Here is a 15772-nt window from a genome sequence, read left to right as displayed (position 1 = left end):
AACCCGGGAAATAAATGCAAGAACTTACTTGTGTCACAGTTGCACAGCTGACCTTCTTATACACCAAGGAAGCCCCTTTGGCAGTATCCCCACCTCAGTCACAACCTATTTTACTATTCAGTTTATTAAACATCTACATTAATACAGTTACGGACCTTTAAAACATAAAATAGAGTGGATATAAGACAAAGCCAAATCCTTGCACCTGTAGGACTTGAGGGGTAAGTGGGCATGGATTCCCTGCAGCCATTTTACACCCTCTGAATATCCTGTGCCTTAAGTTTACTTTTTTCCCCTGTCTTTTTCAAGTCCATCCATTTGCCAGTATTTTATTCCCGGAGTGCTTTCAGAGCTCTGTGATGAATGTTAGCTGTTGCAATTACTGGCTCACTGGGCAGAGAGTGGTTCTATAGGAAGGTAATTGGCTATTTTTCCTGGCATGAATAATATTCGCATTAATAGCCTCCCTCTCTGTGGCTCCGAGAGCAGTTCTGCTGCGTGCTTTTTTCCCCTGCAATGGGAACAGACACACTTTATGGCCCAGGCCAGGCTGGGTCAATAATAAAGGGAAGGGGAGGCAAAATTCCTGCTCCATGTGGAGCAGCAGGAAAGATCTTAGTCATCGTACACCCAACACAGAACTGCTGTGGGTTCCATCCTGCAACGGCTCTTCTCTTCTAACCATTCATGACAAGTCCCAGAGGGAAATTTGGGGTGATGCCAATGTCTGAGTACAGCCAGTCGACTTGTAAGGCAACCACACTGCAAGCCTGGGGCAAGGTGGACATGCACGAGGGACTTTCTTCGCAAAGAAACTGGCCAAGAGTCTCAGCAGAAAGAGATATTTTGTTCTTTGTCCAGAAGGGAAGATCAAAGGGCTCACCCAAAGCAACAAGAGCAGCCAGGGACCAGGTCAGCCCTTTCTAGGGCTGTGGGGCCCAGCACAGACACTGCTCAGTGTTCTCTTTTCCACTCTTCTCTCCAAACCAGCACCTTCAGGCAGAGGTTAAGTCCTCCCCTCTTCCCCCTCTCTAATTACACAATTTACTCCTTTTCTGCTGTAATCAGCTCCCATTTATACAGAGAGATCCTGAGAGATCACAGGATAATCACCATGGGGAATAATCCTGTCATTTCCCTTGCTGTCTCTGCAGGATACTGAGTCCCTCCAGTACAAGCAAGGGGAGGATGCCAAGCATCTTCCTCAGGGACTCTAGAATTAAGCAAAAAAGCAGTCCAAAAATATTTCTCATTTATATTGTTTGTCCACATCAAACAGAGCCTGTCTTCCAGTCACCACCGTGGTATGAGCTCGTGGCACTCCCTGGGTGTCAACCACCACCACATCCCCCGGGACCACTGCTGCATTCAGACCCCGTGGATCTCCACTGACCTCCCTGAGTTGTGGCATTCCCTTTCTTTTACACCCTCCCCATTTTTTTCTTTTCTTTTTGAGGGTCCTTCCTTTTCTGTGGAAAGCAGGCCTTGCTCAGTTCCCCATGGAAACTTTTAAGAAATGTCTTGGAAGAACTGGGGCCTCTTATCCAGGTCTTCACAGGCAGAAATAAGGACAGGTCCTATGTAAGAGAACTTGTGACCTTTGTAGCAGGCAGAAAACAGCATGAGGGAGAGATAAAGTAAGAAAATATCTCCTAATGGAAGGACACTTCATACCGTGTCCAACAGCTCCAGCCATTCTGCAGTGGAAAGCAGAGGCAAAAATCTGTAATTGTGACCAGAAGGGCAGAGATACAGCTTTAACAAAATTCAGCAGTGCCACCTGCATCTTCTCAGGTGAAGCTCTGAAGGGATCACAACTGCAGGATGCACCAACATAGCTTGACCATATTCACCTCAGAAAGTAATTAAATATCTTTCCAGTTATTTCCTTTGCAAACCACGAGAGGGAAACTGAGTATGATCATACCAAGTTACTGCCAGCTGGAGTTGTGATCCCGTCTCATCACCACCAGAGACAGCTCATCTGCCCTTTCAACACAGCTACTTACTGAGAGGGGGGACATTGAGTGCTTTGAAAATATTAACTTCAGGCAGAAGAATCCTATTCCTTTCTGGAGGCCTGGTGCCATTCTACACGCGGCCAGGTCACAGGCTGGAAGGAGACAGGAGATCGGCAGCAAGGATCCCAGCACTGCTGCTGCTCTTGGCACGTTTGCATGATTACCACCCAAAGGAACACAGTCACGAGCCCAGAGTGATGTGAGTCAGGCGCTGATCCACATCCCACCCCCGGCCGTCTGGATGCTGAGCTGGCACAGCCTCCAGCTCTTACAGCTGTGCCTGGCGGGGAAGGGCTGAGGGGGCTGACCCTCATCCCCCCCTCCATCACCCACTGCAGCCTGAGCACACCCGGGCACAGCTCTGTGTCCCTCGGCGGGGTGGCACAGCCGGGTGACCCTGTCTGAGTCACTCTGGGGGCCCTTCACCTTCAAATATTACGTACCAGATTTCACTGTTTCTTTTGGTTCATTTGTCTGCTGTCCCTTTGGCTCCAGTGGTAGCTAATCCTTATTACTGTTAGAAGAGAAAAAAATAAATCTTTGCTAATCGCGTTTATTTACAAAAAAAAAAAAAAAAAGAAAGAAAGAAAGAAAAGAGACATGCAAAATCCTATTTCCTTAAAGCAGCAAAGGCAAAAGGAGCAGGGAAAAATCTCCACAGCCACTGCTCCAGTGAGCTCCGAGCCCCAGAAATGCTGCAAGCTCACTTTCTTCCTCATGGATTTGCTGCACCCTTCTCCAAATACCTCCTTGCCCCTGTGCTGGAAATCAGCCTGGAGGACAGAGACTTCCACACCGTGCTGAGCCACAGGCCATGGCTTGAGAGTCATGAGATGGAGAAGGGACCAGTGACCCAGAGACAGAGGAGGATGTGGGAGCAGCGGCATAGCAGGAAGAAGGATAGCCTCCAGGTAACACAACAACCTCCTCCAGAGACTAAACCGGGAACTTTCTCCTTCTATGTTGTTGCTGCATCCAACATTAATCACAGAATGTGGTACTAATTTCACATTAATCATCTCTTCAGGCTCAGGGCACTGGCTGAAAAGTACCTGTAAACAGAGGCTCACCCACCAAGTGATATCCCCCCACTCTGAGAAAAACCATCAGCAGCTTGAGTGCTTCAGGCATTTTCCCACTTGTCAGGACTGCTTTCAGGAGCCAGCCCTCCATTCAAGAGGAAGGCAATCCCCACAGGGTATTTTCCCCTGCACCACCTTTGCCTCTAATTTAATTTTTTTGCCAAAATGTTTTTAAACATGCATAAGTCTGACTCAGCTACCCAAAATATTTCATTTGATGCAAAGCAAAATGTTCTATTTTGTTTACAAGCTAATTAGCCAGTCTTATCTCACTCACCTTTATAAGCACATGCAAGCCAACAAGACAACCTGTGAATATGAAAAAGCCTGGATTTACGAAACATCAGAGTCAAGCTATATTGGCACTTCCAAAAACACATCCCTCATTTCTTATGGGGAGGATGGGAGGCTGAAATGACTTCCCAAATTCACCTTGATTTTGCAAATTGGCTTAGCCCTGATGAAGGTCCATTTTTGCAAGAAATTTACGATCAGTTACAATTTTCCTTGCCAAGCTCAGGTACTTACTGAGCACTCAGAGAGCTGCAGAGCAAATCCAAAGGCAGATCCCAGCCTTATGGACCATGTACAGCCCCTGATCCTGCTGGGTCCTTACCAGGTAGTAAGGGATGTGTCTCCTCTAACCGTGTGGGACTGCTCTCCCTAACCCCTTTGTCTTTGCTTAGAGAAGTCCTCCGTCTGGCAGGAGGCAAAATATTATTCTCTCTGCCCCTGATTAAATCTCAATACAAAAATAAAAAACCTGGCTTCTGTAAGTAATGGCTCAGGACAGAGGAAACATCATTTCATTGGGGCAATTAGAGCAGTCTAATTAAACCCAAGTCTTCTGATCAGGCTCTGCTGATTAAGTGGGTTACAGGCACTCTGGATTATATTAACGAAATGAATCAGTTAATTATATGACAATCAATAAGCAGCAAAAAGTAGGACAAGCAATTTGCCTTTAAATGACCATCTAAATTCATCAACATGATACGTTTGTAAGTGTTAAGGGAAGGAGCAGATCTCTTAGGCACTGAGACAATCATTTCTGATAGCTGCAATTCCTGAAAAGCAAAGAACTTAACAGCATCTCCCAAAAAAAAAAAAAAAAAAAAAAAAAAATTTCTTTTTAAAAATAGCTTGCAAAACAAACAGGGCACCAGTGAAAAAAGCTACTGGGAAAAAAAAACCACCTTCAAACTCAGGGCTTTAATAAACTGAGAGTCTTAGTTTAGAGTTGTGAGCTCAAATGGTCAGCACTGCTTTGAACCAGACATTGTGGTCTTGAATGATTATCTGACTTAGAGCTCCTGTCCAAACTGAGAACCTTGGTTAAGAGGGAGCTGGAAAATGACATTGTTAAAGAGGCAATTTTTGCCCTGAAAAGCTCACAGCCTGAATGGAAAGACTTAAAAAAAATAAAGGGGAAGAACTATTTCGTGAAAAATACAGAACTATCTGTTGTTCTCATTTTGCTGGGTTCAAAACAGGCAGACTGTGAGGGATTTTTCACCATTTGTAGTGAGGGCTTTTTAATCATTTGGGGTTTTTAAAAAAACAACAGAAAGCATTATCAAGATGGCTATTGGGAAGTTCTCTCTGAAAGCAGGGTTTTCAGTCAAGCTAAAAAGCAATAACATTTTCAGGAAAAAAAAATCAGTGAAAATGTCATAAAAAATGAAATGTCTGACAAGCACAACAATCTTCAGCCTTGAAAAAAGGGATTGGGTATTTTATTTTTGACTTTCCGCTTTATGATTTCAGCTGGATGGGTAATGCAGAATCAGGAAGGTGACTTTGCCTTCTACAGGAGATGGAGACCTCAGGACCAGAGAGATGAGTTTTACCCCAAACCATGCCTGCAATCACAGACTCATTTAGGTAAGGAGGGACCTCTGGCAGTCTCTAGTCTAAGTTCATGTTCCAGCTTCCAAGGACCAGCTTCAAAGATTAAATCAGTTTGCTCTGGGCATTTTCTGGTTGAGCTTTGAGGACCTCTGAGGATGGGCACCCCTACCCCCTGTCCCACTCACACTAACTCAAGTTTTCAGCCTTCTGGTTCAGTGCCCCAATAAAAATGTCCTAATGCCTCTCACTGCCCTGGGATTGTCATAGAAGGAGATCTGGGATGTGAAGTGGCATCTACAGTCATGGGGGAAGTAGCTTTTAAAAGGAAGAGATGTGGGCCAGAACTTCTGAAACCTTCAGGCTCTGTCCACAGCAGGGACATGAATAATTGAGTGTGGATGTTCTCCCAGCCAGCTTCATCCAAAGCAGCCGTGCTGGACACACTCAGCCCCACCACAATACAGACTTCAAGATGTACTCTAAAGCTGTGACACCTTGTTTGTCATCCTTGTTTTCTCCTCCTGTACAAGAATGTTTATGAGTCTTGGCAGGAAAAAATTTAAAAGGAAGAACCTCAATGCCATAGCCTGGGCTGCCAGGCAAGGAATTGACTTGCTATTTGTGGGCAAGCGCTTGCCATCTTGCACAGGAAGTGGATCAAACTACTGGGGGACTTTCAGCTCAAAAAAAACCACTGTAAAAAACTGAAACTGCCAGGAAGCAGAGGAAAGCGGATTGCAGTGAGACAGCTCCGCTGTCCCAGCAGCAGGTTTTACTGACAGTAAGAGCTCCGGGCTCCTGGAATTGCTTTCCCAAATTCTCTCCAGCTGGCTGCCGAGTTAGAGCCTACAGAGAGTGAAGGCAAATACCTTTCATCTTTTTTAAGCTTTATTTTTGAAGGAAGCAGAATTATGCTGCTGTTTCCTTTTTTTTTTTTTTTTTTTCCCCTAATAACTTTTAAATCCTTTGGCTGCTTGCACCAAATTTTTCACAGGGGAACCAGACATGCAGTTCTGACAGGTCTGGAGTAAACAGGCAGCTGGGGAGAGGAGGGAGAAACTCTGCTGGTGCAAAATGCCTCTCAACAGCGACACCGGAACATGAAACATCTCATTTACAGGACACCATGGACTCCAAGCAGAGCTCATCCTCCAGGAATAACTCCACGGGACATGGGCTGTGCTTGATTCAACCCACGTGTCTCCCAAGTAACTTGTCATGCTTTACAGCAGGGTTTTGCAGTTTGCTCTGAGCAGTGCTTGTGTGCAAGCAGCAATAATTTCTAGCGTGGATGGAGATTGTGCTCAGGGCTCCTTTAAGTCCTCAGCTGCTGGAGCCACCACATGTGCAGCTCTTAAGGAGCTCTGCTGCATCCTGGACTGTATCATCAGGTATAAACCATCAGATGCTGCACAGCATCTTTCCCTCAATGCTGCAATTCTGTGTCCAGTGTTGGCTATCCAGTCTCAGTGTGTTTGGAGGTGAGAGTGAGCAGTGTTATCAAAGCCCTTGAAAATAGAAAGTGCCGGGGGAGACTGAAGAGGCTGTGATTGTTTTAATCTTGGGAAATGGAAATATGAGAGCAGTCTGCAAATTTATAAGAAGTTTTTGCGAAGTAGGGCATCTTCTCAGTGATGACAACAAGTAGGAAAGGAAGTGGTAGGCTTCAGTTGCAGCTCAAGAGGATATGTATGGGTCAGAAATTAAGGAAAACCTTGACTGGACAGGGACAGCCTTCCACCTCTGCAGTTTTTAAGAGCAGGCAGTACACCCTTCAGCTGAGTTTATGCTTTGGGTGGAAGTGACCCCTAGACCTCCCTCTTGACTTAATTTCTAGTTTTCTGTAAGAAACCACCATCTCTGAGGAGACCACCAGCAGCTTAATGCTCTGCTTGATGTAGATGGGCAGGATACACATCTTGGAAGGGAGGATGTAGTTTTTTCAGCTTGGCTGGTGTGCTCAGTGCTGCACAAAGCCCAAGGACAACTCCTGCCCCATTGCTGTGGACAATAAGGATGCTGCAAATTCCAGATTATCATTCATGCTTAAGTGTCCTATCTGTATTCAGGAAAACCTTAGGATTTTCCTCCATGCCACAACTAAACTACAGTGAATTGGCATTTTAAAAGCTCTGCTGAATCCATATTCAGTAAGAACAATGTGATTGTTGCCAATTTAAACTCAGTCAAACCACCATCCCACTATATAGTGGAGAATTTCCATCTGTATCTGGACTTTGGCATTTCCACCCAGGACATTTAACTGTCTGCAGTAAATCAGCCCTTGCAGCTTGAATTGCAAAACGTCGCTCACACAGGAGGCACCTATCACACAGCCCCCAAATCTCTCTGCTTGCCAGAGCAAAGAACCCACTGCCCACGTCCAGGACATATGTGAAGTGCATATGGATGCTCATGCTGGACACTGTTGATGCCACTCTGAAGATTAGGAAGAAGGCTTTTCCCCTTCAAAGGCCACTTACTAACTTGTTCTTCTTGGAGGGTCTCTTTGAAGGCACAAGGGCTCTGATTGTGCCACACACAGTCTAATCAGCAAACCTGGCACGTCTGTGTGCAGGAAAGGAAATAAAAACCACCTTGATCACTACTTGCCTTTTACCTTAACTAAGCCTGCCTTGATCTCACAAAACCCAGGGTGCTTGGAGTACAGAGACACAAGTTCAAAGAGACAGCAAGAAGTTAATCTGAAAGCAAAAGGTGCTCTTCAGGCAGGTGGGAAGAAGTAATTAGAAAGCACAGCTATTCCAAAGCTTCAATAAATGACATCAAGGCAGCCATTATACACTCACTAAAGCACGAGGGTCCTTCACTCTTGTCAATCAAGGAAAAAAAGTGCACAAGACTGTAGACATATGGGCCAGACTGCAAAGGCAGGAGCTCTAGGGCTCCTCATCACCCTGCTCTGCTCGAGGCAGAGACTCTGCAGGAAACAAGCAGCTTCAGGAGGCCTGTATCTGTCAAGACTTTTTTTTCATTTAGTTATGCTTCTCCTATCTCCTCCACCATCAATATTTACTCTGTTCCATGAGCTCTGTGGAGCTCCATGAGGTTCAGCTTTCCATGGGCGATGTCCCATTTTGGTGTTACCCAACAAAATGTATTGTTTTTTTCACTTCAGCATTTTAGTTATTTCATTCACCTTCAGAAACTGTAGCCTGTCCCTCTCTGAAGCCTGGTGTCAAATCAAAGGGTGACTTATATTTCTGAGTCTCCCACCCCCAGGCAAACGTAGCCCTGGATTCAGGATTCTGTTGCTTCAAAACTGCAGTTGCAGAGGGAGATTCCTTCCCTCAGAGTTCTTCCATCTCTCGCTCCTTGTCTGTAAAACGCAGCTGATCGCTGCACAGCTTTCGTCTGTGTAGGCTGTGAGCTCTTGGGGGCTGTCCAAGGACACCACAGGCGAGCAGCCCCTCTGTCAGACAACAGAAGATGATCTGCATGCGCTGAACACAGGCAGGTTGGCAGAGATTGCATCTTTTATCAGAAAAATTGATTCACAAAAGCCGAGAGGAGCAGTTTTCTCTCTGTGAGCAACATCAATACACTCATATGGATCCAGAGTTAGTGTTTTTCCCATAGCATTTCATCGCCCCGTTCGACCATCCCTTTCTACCCCTGACTGACTCGAGCTTTTCACACGCCACAGCTAGGCCTGCCTCCCATGTGGCAGTGATGCAGACCCAAACCCTCTGTTCTACACCAGATGTGTGCCAGCTGCAGCAGAGCAGCACGAGCTGCGATGCTCTGCTCAGCTGCCTCCGGCTGAAGGAGCAGGAGGAGGTTGTGGTACCCAGCTGCTGCCAAAGGGGAGCGGTGCCACTGGGCAGCAGAGCACATCCCTGCTGCAGGCCAGCAGCTCCTCCCTCCTTCTTCCCCAAGCCTGGGAGGCACCTGCCGCATTATACAGCGTGATGCTGCTTCTGATCCTTGCGGGCTCAGGGAATCGCCTGGACACTGAGTCCTGCTGGACTTGGGAAGGTGCCCATGTGAGTCTGTGATTCCAGCCTCTGCTGTCAGCTCTGCTCACAGGCAGATCCCTGTAAGCCACCCAAGCTGCTGCGGAGCTGCGGCTGCCGGCAACAGTAGGAGCCCTTTCCCGTGCTGTAAGCACTGATCCCTCCTAAAACCTGAAGCGATCGCTTTAATCAGTTTGCCTCGAAGTAGGCCATGCGAAATGTGTTTGAGCCTGGCTGATAAAATGGGGAGAGGAAGAAGTTCAAGGAGATTAGAAAGGAATCATGCTTAATTTGGGAACATCTCTGAAGATTTATTCCAAAGCATGAAAGCCATGGAGAACGCTCCTGCCCAGAGATTAAAGATGCTGTGACTCACATCTCTGAGGCCTGACAATAGCTTATTCAGGAGAACTGCCTGTAGCCACGCGACAGAGGATACAGTTTTCCCAAGGCATTTCAATTTTCAAGAGAAAAAAAAAGATTAGACTTCATTAATTTCACCAAGTAACATGAGACACCATTGGCCTCATCTCTCCTAAATGGGCTATAGATCTCCAAGCTTTTGTCAGCCTGAAAAAAAAACAGGGCCAGCAGCTGGAGGGAACTTCCACCTTCTAGCATTTCCTATTGCATTTGACCTCCAAACAAAAGCAGAGAGAAGAAGCCAGTGCAAGGCCCTTGCCACTCAGGGTGGAATACAGCAACCATTGCTTGCCTGTGTCTCCTTCTTCCACAGAAATGAAATCCAGGGGCTGAAGGTGTTCAGCTGTTTTATCATGTTCTACTTGCTGCACATCCAAGTGTGTGAGGATCACACAACTCCTGAGCAGGTGTCCCCATTCTATGGGGCAGCCCACTGAGCACTGGCTGAGTGGATGGCTCCAGGACCTCAGCATCTCTTTCCCCACAAGCTCATGATGGTCCCACTGTCCATGCCAACTCCAGGTGAGCCTTCAAAGGAAATGAGGTGGCACCTGCAAGAGGGTGTGTGTAGGAATTAGTCTTGTGTTTTCTGCTTTGCTTCTTCCATTAGGTGCAGAAGGGAAGGCGGTGGTGAGTTTGGGAGAGGGGGTAAGGCAGGTAGAGGGAAGAGCGGCAGAGCAGCCGTGGCACTGCGTTGCTGATGCTCAAGAGGTTCCCCTGCATCGTTGTGCTGCAGATCATCTTTGGTACAGCATTACAGATGGTCCTTGCTGAGCAGCTGCCACTGGTGCTCCTTGTTCTGTTCTCCAAGATAGCTGGGGCAGAGACAAGCCCAGCCCCATAAGAGGCTCTGCAGACTTTGTTTTGATCTTCCTGCTGATGGGCAAGGACAGCCAGAGTCTGCTGAACCTAAAAGGCTGTGTACCAGCTCTAGGCATGCAGGTAATTCTACTCATCTCCCATACATCATCCTCGTAATGGCAGCCTCTCTTGCCAGATCTAATGCCCTTTATGCAATTTCTTTTGTGGAACCAGCTTGAAATTGATTTTGAAAGAGCAGCAAGAGGCTGTATCAGTTTTCCCCTTGGAGGTGTGACAGCCTGCCTGCTTTCTGCCGGGTTAGGTTATTTCTGTTCTCTGCTGTATGTGTGTGTGTTCCCCTGGCACTGTTCACTGAGACAGGTAGAAAGAATCCCATCTTTCCCAAGTTGGGCTGGTGGGGAGAGGAGATGACTGATGACGTGACATAGCAGAATTACAGCCACCCCCACACTTCATGCTGTGTCCATCTCCTGCATTTTGTTTGACAGGAGAAGGGTTCAAGGCAGAGATCTGAGGCACATCCATCCTCTCCAGCTTAGTCAGACCTTTCCAAATCGTGAAATCCATCTGCCAAGCTGTAGAAGAAAACTGAGCTTAAAGGCTAATACACATGGTTGCCTCACCTGTGGCAAGAGGATGCCATGAAAAGGCATCCCCAGATTTCTAAGCAGTGCAAGGTCATACGATTGCTTCTTGATGTCTTTTTTTTTTTTTTTTTTTGAGATTCCTGCTTTAGAATTTGTCTCTCTAACTCAAACCTGTAGCACCAAAGAGGTGACAGCCATGCCCACAGGTGCCCCTCTTCTTCTGTAGCTGTGCAGCAACATTACAATCTTCTGACTGGAGATGGAGTTGCAGGAGAAAACCCAAAATCAGAAAGAGTGTGGAATGTGGGGGGTTTTTTCCACACAGCTTTCAGTTTAAATATTAACAAAGCAATCAAGATTTCCCCCAATCTTGAGCAAAAATCTTCTAGCACCATCTGTTCTTGAAGATTCCTGTTAGCAGCACAGTGTCACTGAGCAAACGCAGCTGCTAGGTCTGGTCCGGTGGCAGCCTGAGACACTGCCAGCTGGTGCAGACCTGGTGTGAAGATACTCCTCTCACCCCCAGCCAGAATCCAGGCAGGACTGGGGGAGCCTTCACAAGGTTAGTCCATCCTCCTAAAAGAGTCTGAACATGTATTTGTTCAACCTCCCCTTTAAAACCTCCTCAGAGTCACAGAGCTTCAGAGTGGTTGAGGCTGACAGGGACTGAAGGTCAGCTGGTCTGCATGGCTCAAACAGGGCCACCTTGAGCTCTTTGCCCAGGACCATGTCCAGTCAGCTTTTGAATATCTCCAAGGATGGAGACTCTACAGCCTCTCGGGGCAACCTGTACCAGTGCTTGGTCACCTCAGTGGACTGGTGGTGCCTGGGGCAGGACTTTTCACTCTTGCTGAACTTCATGAGGTTCCTGTCAGCCCATTTCTCCAGCATGTCAAGGTCCCTCTGGATGGCAGCACGACCCTTGGGTGTATCAGCCACTCCTCCTAGTTTTGTATCTCAGGGTACACTCTTGCCCCATCATCCAGATCATTAATAAAGATGTTGAACATGACTGGGTCCAGTACTGACCCCGGGACACACTGTTACCTGCTGGACTCCAGCTGGACCTTATGCTGATGATCATCACCCTCTGGAATGGCCCTCCAGAGAGTTTTCAATGCATTTCACTCTCTGTTCAACACAGAGGTCTTGCTTTTGTCTGCAGATCTGTTGTCATGCTTCGCTGTTCTCCATCCTGGGACTTTTTTTCCTTCCTCAATGCCTTTTGAAGCTGACTTTCAAACAGTCCCCCCTTGCACCTGGCTAAGCCTCGGTGCCACATACAGGGGCAGGTGGGAGAGATGCTGCTCTTCACAATGTGCTCTGTCACTGGAGTGGCCCTGGTTTGTAGCACAGGCTCATGCAGCAATGTTTCATGTCTGTGCATCTGAGCATCTCGTTTTCAGATTACTCCGGGGCTGGTTTTATTAGTGGTTGACTGAGTGGTCTCAGCATGGCTCTTGTGGAATACCCACATTTTCCGCTCACCATGGAGCGGATGGGAATGTTCTCAGTGAGACACTCATACATGTGTATTATCTACAGAGGAAATATCCACATCTCAGGTCTTATTGCTGCTACCACCCCCTGTCGGCTTCTGGGGAAATTTGACTGGTATTTATTTGGGCTCTATCAGAATGGAGTCCTGGCAGAAAATTCCCCAAGTCATGTAAAAATGCCATTGATTCTCCTGGTGGAAAATCCTCAAATGCTGTAAATACCCTATTGAAGTTGGTTTTTTTTGTCACTGTGGGTTGAAATCTTGACAGAAAGCCTGGGGGAAAAAAAGTTCCTTATGAATGTTTTGACCACTTTTTCAAAAAGAGTGTGATTAATAAACACAATGGGCTTTTTTTTTCCACTTCAGCAGCCCTTTATACCTGCTGGAGTCTTCTGGGTGAACGAGATGAAGGTATGAAAGACTTCAGGAAGCAAAACCACCAACAGATCTGGAAAAGACAGAGCATTAAAAAGGAGCAGCAGACACCCCCATTTAGGGATATTCTGGAACTGGCATTAAATCACTTTTGTGCTGCCCAAGGGTTACGTGGCTAAAAAAGGACATACAAAGCAGTCCCATGACTGGAGTGGCAATTTTGGCACCCTCATGTTAGGAGGAACAAGGGAGCAAGGAAACAAGTGGAAGTGTGCTCTCAGCAGCTGTAAATGGATGCTGTGGTTGATGCACCTGCACAGCACAAACACGTTTAGGTTTATATGTATGGCTGAGTGAATTATGATCCTGCAAATTCCTGTTTGTCTGCAGTACAATAGACCATCTTTCCTCTCCCACCTACCGTTCTTAATTATCATTGGTTTGGGATTTTTAATGTTAAAAAAAGTCATGTTTTCCATCAGTCGTGTCCATTCTCTAACCATCATCCTGGATCCAGACTGCCCCTCCACTGACCACAAATATCCCTCAGTCAAAATTGTGATGTCCTCAACAAGACCCAAAAGGTATAAATGTTTCATATTAGTAGAAGTTGAGTTTTTCTTGATCTCTCACCTGTAGACACAGGTCTCTGTAAATCCTGTTCTGAATCCTGTGAAATGCTGAGTGGCAAAACAGCGAGGCACCAGGCTCAGGCCATGCTTGCACCAATTTGGCTGATCCCTGACTGATGTGTGGATGTTTTATGCTTTGTTCACTAATGTACCTTCAGCAGCACTAATAAAATTTCCTTTGAACAAGCGGGAACAGGTGATCACACAATTATGTGTGTCTTGTCTGTCTGGATGATTCAGCCTCATGTTGTTGTCATAGCAGCATGTCTCCATCATGGGCTCGCACATCGAGGTAGGTCTGGTTTGCGATTTCCAAATAATAAACAAAGCCTGGTGCCCTGATTTGATAGAAGAGAATGTGTTGTGTTGTTGGAATTGTGACTGTGGGAGGAAAAATGGAGCTGATTGTCAGCACCCTTAGGATACCCCGTAAGGAGTTCCAAGGATGCAAACTCAGCCCCAGCTGGGACTCAGCACCAGGCTGTGACAGTGCATGTGAAGGGCTTAAGTGAGTGTCACACACAGGTCCTGAGAGCCAGCAGGTCCTTGGGGGTCACAGGGAGAGCACCTCTGCTAGGCAAGTCTCTTGTTACTGCTTTTGAAGGGGCAGCTCTCCTTGCAGCTGATCCCTGCAAGTTCAAAGTGACAAACACGGAGGCAAGATTCTCAGTCAGGGCAGATCACCATTTGACTAATTCAATTTGTTCCATGCAGAGAGGGCCTGAGCCATTGTAAGCTCATTTGAAGTTGATTTCAACCAGTTGTGGTTTGGGGCATGTTAAAACAGCACAAAAAGCCAACACACTTGCACATAAAATGGGTAAGGAAGAGGAGAGTAGAGATCCTGAAAGAACCCTACCTAGGACCACTCTAAACACCACTAATTTTCCTTCTTTTTTTTTTCACTCTGGTAGACAGAGCACAACACGCTTCAAGTGTCTAAGGAAATTTTCAATCATACGGAGAGAGAGAGGAAACTGCAAAATGGGATGGGATTGCACTGCAATGCTGTGACCCGTGTGCACCCAGAGCTCTGCCTCAAATTGGAAGAAAAGTGCCTATTAATCTGACACTGAGGAAGGCATAGGCAACAAAACCATTTCATGTCTGCTCATTTCCCCCCATGACATGTAGTCCTCTCCACCTTGCTAATTGGAGAAAGCTTGCTAACAGGGATCTGATGTGGGTTTAATTAAATATCTTCTGAATGCCTCTGAGCGGTGGGGAAAGCTGGTGGAGTCATTCCAAGTCTGACACACTTAGGAAGGGCTTCAAATCCAGGGCTCATTGCTTCATCAATGAAAAAATGCAGAGGCTGTGGGAGCACTGGAGGATCTCTAATAAAAACAGTGCTAGAAACTAAAGGCTGACAACATCTAGCTGCAAAAAGCAGGATTTTCCATATCCTGCAGTTCTTATAATATGCAGAGAAGATGCTTGGTCATCCTGCGGCAAAGGAAGGGCACTGAGGGAGGGAGACACCTCTGCAAGGGCCATGTGCGGGGTGAGGATGCTGCTGTTGTGTCCTGAGGAGAAGGGCTGCAGGCCCATAAAGGGGGTGAAGCAGTGAAGGGTGGAGGAGAAGAGAGGAAGAAGATGTGCTCTGGGAAGGGGACAGCTGGAGAGAGCAGCACCAGCTGTGATGGGGCACAGCTCTGTCCCAAGTCCACGAGAAACACTTTGGCAGGTCTGTTCAGTGGGTGTTGAGTGCTCCAGGTGAAGAGAAGGATTCCTGCCTGGGAACTGGGGCTGACACGTGCTGAGACCATTTGTACCCTAAATAGGAGAATTCATTTTATGAAGGGTGAGTTCGGGCATGTGTAGATAAAGAACGAGCATGCCATGGGTATCAGATAGGCTGTGGGCAAGTAGATGCCCCTGTAGAAAAGTCAGACCCTAAGCCAAAGCCTCAGCTATGCCACAACTCTTCCCATTTCTTTAAAAAAAACATATTCCACCTCCCCATCCTAGGAGGAGTCCGGGAGCGCTGTGCTCAGGCTGAGTGCTGCAGGAGAGAGCTTGCAAATAATCTGAGAGCAACAGAAAAAATTTCAACAAGACCTTGAAAGAGTCTATTTAGCTTATCAGAAAGGAGGTCAAGAGGTGATTTGATTACAGTGCCTAAGTGCCACCAGCGGAAGAAAACACCAGTTTCTAAAGAGCTTTTTAATCTATCAGAGAAAGCCGGAACAAGAGCCAGTGGCTGAGAGATGAAGGCAGACAAATGCAAATAAGACACGGGGAGCATATCTTTAGCAGAGGGGAGATAAAGGGCAAGAGCAAACTCAAGGAGAATGGCCTCAGTATCTCTGGGTGCCTTCAAGTGGAAGCTGGATAATGTGCTCAAGCCAGAGAGGAGCCGGATTGGTTCCAAGGTGGCACTTAGAAGCCTGTGGTATGTGGGTACATCTATAAAGTGCTCTGGCACTTCTTTGTCTCCTAATTGCAAGAAAATCCAAATTCCTTGGTCTTGTCAGAAAAATGTTTGAGCACAGGCTTTG

Source organism: Corvus moneduloides, chromosome 9 (assembly GCF_009650955.1).
Source record: "Corvus moneduloides isolate bCorMon1 chromosome 9, bCorMon1.pri, whole genome shotgun sequence".
NCBI classification, from domain to species: Eukaryota; Metazoa; Chordata; class Aves; order Passeriformes; family Corvidae; genus Corvus; species Corvus moneduloides.
Note: the sequence above shows the minus strand (reverse complement) of the source record.